We start from the raw sequence: 4,873 nt of genomic DNA, 5'->3' as shown, positions 1-4,873 counted from the left end.
ATATAACGTGTTTTGCATTTTTATGCCACTTAATGTATACTTATGACGTTTTTTGCCATTTTTTTATGCCTTTACTAATACGTATGATGTTAATTTTTTGCCTGTACTATTCTATATGACGTTTTTATGCCTTACTATACTATAAGTTTTTTTTGCATTTCATGCTTAACTACACTATGACGTTATGCCTTCTTTTTGCATACTTTTTGCCCATTTGTATACTATGACGTATTTCACGATTTTTGGCTCCTTTATTGACGTTTATCAAACTTACCTATACTATGACCTATTTTTTCCATTTTTTGGCGCTTACTATACTATTGACTGTTTTTATGCCTTCATTATCTATGCGTTTTTTAGCCATGTATGACTTACTGCTTACCTTAAGCGTTTTTCATTGTTTTGCTAGTATAATATGCGTTTTATGCCTCTACATATACATATAACGTTTTTTCTGCATTATTTGATGCCTTAAGTTTATACTATGACGTTTTTTTTGCCATTTTTATGCCTTATTATACTATGACGTATTTTGACATTTTTGTGCCTTACTATACTATGACGTTTTATTGCCTTCACTATACGTATTGACGGTTTTTTTTGCCATTTTTATGCCTTACTACACTATAAACGTTTTTTTTTGATATTTTCATGCCCGTTACTATTACTACTTAATGCACGTTTTTTTGCCATTTTTATGCCTCTATTATACTATGACGTATTTTGACATTTTTAAGCTCTTTACTTATACATCACATCATTTTTGCATTTTGGTTGCCTTACCTTATTTACTATGATAATTTTATATGCGGGCCTCTATTATAATATGGCGTTTTATGCCTTATATATCGGGTATCCACATTTTCTTTTTAGCATTTTTATTGCCCTTAATATACCTTAATAACTTGCTTTTTTTGCATTTTTCAATGCTGATCATTATTATACTATGACGTTTTTTGCCATTTTTATGCCTTATTATACTATGACGTATTTTGACATTTTTGTGCCTTACTATACTATGACGTTTTTATGCCTTACTATACTATGACGTTTTTTTGCATTTTAATGGCTCACTATACTATGACGTTTTTATGCCTTACTATACTATGACGTTTTTTGCCATTTTTATGCCTTACTATACTATAACGTTTTTTTGCATTTTTATGCCTTCCTATACTATGACGTTTTTATGCCTTACTATACTATGACGTTTTTTGCCATTTTTATGCCTTACTACACTATAACGTTTTTTTGAATGTTTATGCCTTACTATACTATGACGTTTTTTGCCATTTTTATGCATTATTATACTATGACGTATTTTGACATTTTTGTGTCTTACTGTACTATGACATTATTTTGCATTTTAAAGCCTTACTATACTATGACGTTTTTATGCCTTACTATAATATGGCGTTTTTATGCCTTACTATATTATAACATTTTTTTTTGCATTTTTATGCCCTTCATATACTATAACGTTTTTTTTGTATTTTTATGCCTTAATATACTATGACATTTTTTGACATTTTTATGCCTTACTATAATATGACGTCTTTTTGCATTTTTATGCCTTACTATACTATGATGTTTTTATGCCTTATTATAATATGGCGTTTTTATGCCTTACTATTCTATCATGTTTTTTTTGCATTTTTATGCCTTACTATACTATGATGTTTTTATGCCTTATTATAATATGGCGTTTTTATGCCTTACTATTCTATCATGTTTTTTTTGCATTTTTATGCCTTACTATACTATGATGTTTTTATGCCTTATTATAATATGGCGTTTTTATGCCTTACTATTCTATCATGTTTTTTTTGCATTTTTATGCCTTACTATACTATGATGTTTTTATGCCTTATTATAATATGGCGTTTTTATGCCTTACTATTCTATCATGTTTTTTTTGCATTTTTATGCCTTACTATACTATGATGTTTTTATGCCTTATTATAATATGGCGTTTTTATGCCTTACTATTCTATCATGTTTTTTTTGCATTTTTATGCCTTACTATACTATGATGTTTTTATGCCTTATTATAATATGGCGTTTTTATGCCTTACTATTCTATCATGTTTTTTTTGCATTTTTATGCCTTACTATACTATGATGTTTTTATGCCTTATTATAATATGGCGTTTTTATGCCTTACTATTCTATCATGTTTTTTTTGCATTTTTATGCCTTACTATACTATGATGTTTTTATGCCTTATTATAATATGGCGTTTTTATGCCTTACTATTCTATCATGTTTTTTTTGCATTTTTATGCCTTACTATACTATGATGTTTTTATGCCTTATTATAATATGGCGTTTTTATGCCTTACTATTCTATCATGTTTTTTTTGCATTTTTATGCCTTACTATACTATGATGTTTTTATGCCTTATTATAATATGGCGTTTTTATGCCTTACTATTCTATCATGTTTTTTTTGCATTTTTATGCCTTACTATACTATGATGTTTTTATGCCTTATTATAATATGGCGTTTTTATGCCTTACTATTCTATCATGTTTTTTTTGCATTTTTATGCCTTACTATACTATGATGTTTTTATGCCTTATTATAATATGGCGTTTTTATGCCTTACTATTCTATCATGTTTTTTTTGCATTTTTATGCCTTACTATACTATGATGTTTTTATGCCTTATTATAATATGGCGTTTTTATGCCTTACTATTCTATCATGTTTTTTTTGCATTTTTATGCCTTACTATACTATGATGTTTTTATGCCTTATTATAATATGGCGTTTTTATGCCTTACTATTCTATCATGTTTTTTTTGCATTTTTATGCCTTACTATACTATGATGTTTTTATGCCTTATTATAATATGGCGTTTTTATGCCTTACTATTCTATCATGTTTTTTTTGCATTTTTATGCCTTACTATACTATGATGTTTTTATGCCTTATTATAATATGGCGTTTTTATGCCTTACTATTCTATCATGTTTTTTTTGCATTTTTATGCCTTACTATACTATGATGTTTTTATGCCTTATTATAATATGGCGTTTTTATGCCTTACTATTCTATCATGTTTTTTTTGCATTTTTATGCCTTACTATACTATGATGTTTTTATGCCTTATTATAATATGGCGTTTTTATGCCTTACTATTCTATCATGTTTTTTTTGCATTTTTATGCCTTACTATACTATGATGTTTTTATGCCTTATTATAATATGGCGTTTTTATGCCTTACTATTCTATCATGTTTTTTTTGCATTTTTATGCCTTACTATACTATGATGTTTTTATGCCTTATTATAATATGGCGTTTTTATGCCTTACTATTCTATCATGTTTTTTTTGCATTTTTATGCCTTACTATACTATGATGTTTTTATGCCTTATTATAATATGGCGTTTTTATGCCTTACTATTCTATCATGTTTTTTTTGCATTTTTATGCCTTACTATACTATGATGTTTTTATGCCTTATTATAATATGGCGTTTTTATGCCTTACTATTCTATCATGTTTTTTTTGCATTTTTATGCCTTACTATACTATGATGTTTTTATGCCTTATTATAATATGGCGTTTTTATGCCTTACTATTCTATCATGTTTTTTTTGCATTTTTATGCCTTACTATACTATGATGTTTTTATGCCTTATTATAATATGGCGTTTTTATGCCTTACTATTCTATCATGTTTTTTTTGCATTTTTATGCCTTACTATACTATGATGTTTTTATGCCTTATTATAATATGGCGTTTTTATGCCTTACTATTCTATCATGTTTTTTTTGCATTTTTATGCCTTACTATACTATGATGTTTTTATGCCTTATTATAATATGGCGTTTTTATGCCTTACTATTCTATCATGTTTTTTTTGCATTTTTATGCCTTACTATACTATGATGTTTTTATGCCTTATTATAATATGGCGTTTTTATGCCTTACTATTCTATCATGTTTTTTTTGCATTTTTATGCCTTACTATACTATGATGTTTTTATGCCTTATTATAATATGGCGTTTTTATGCCTTACTATTCTATCATGTTTTTTTTGCATTTTTATGCCTTACTATACTATGATGTTTTTATGCCTTATTATAATATGGCGTTTTTATGCCTTACTATATTATAACGTTTTTTTTTGCATTTTTATGCCCTTAATATACTATAACGTTTTTTGCATTTTTATGCCTTACTATACTATGACATTTTTATGCCTTACTATAATATGACGTCTTTTTGCATTTTTATGCCTTACTATTCTATGATGTTTTTTTTTGCATTTTTATGCCTTACTGTACTATAACGTTTTTTTTGCATTTTTATGCCTTACTATACTATGACGTTTTAAAGTCTTACTATACTATGACATTTTTATGCCTTACTATACTATTATGTTTTAAAGCCTTACTATACTCTGATGTTTTTATGCCTTACTATAATATGGCGTTTTTATGCCTTACTATACTATAACGTTTTTTTTGCATTCTTATGCCCTTAATATACTATAACGTTTTTTTTTGCATTTTTATGCCTTACTATTCTATGACGTTTTTTTCATTTTTTTGCCTTACTATACTATGACAATTTTTGCCATTTTTATGCCTTACTATACTATGATGTTTTTTTGCCTTACTATAATATGGCGTTTTTATGCCTTACTACACTATGACGTTTTTATGCCTTACTATAATATGGCGTTTTTATGCCTTACTATACTATAACGTTTTTTTTGCATTTTTATGCCTCACTATACGATGACGTTTTTTGCCTTTTTTATGCCTTATTATAGTATGACGTATTTTGACATTTTTATGCCTTACTATACTACAACGTTTTTTTGCATTTTTATGCCTTACTATACGATGACGTT

The sequence above is a fragment of the Seriola dumerili genome, unplaced genomic scaffold, assembly GCF_002260705.1.
Source record: "Seriola dumerili isolate Sdu_G_001 unplaced genomic scaffold, Sdu_1.0 BDQW01000291.1, whole genome shotgun sequence".
In the NCBI taxonomy this organism is placed as follows: Eukaryota; Metazoa; Chordata; class Actinopteri; order Carangiformes; family Carangidae; genus Seriola; species Seriola dumerili.
This window is presented reverse-complemented; position numbering follows the sequence as displayed.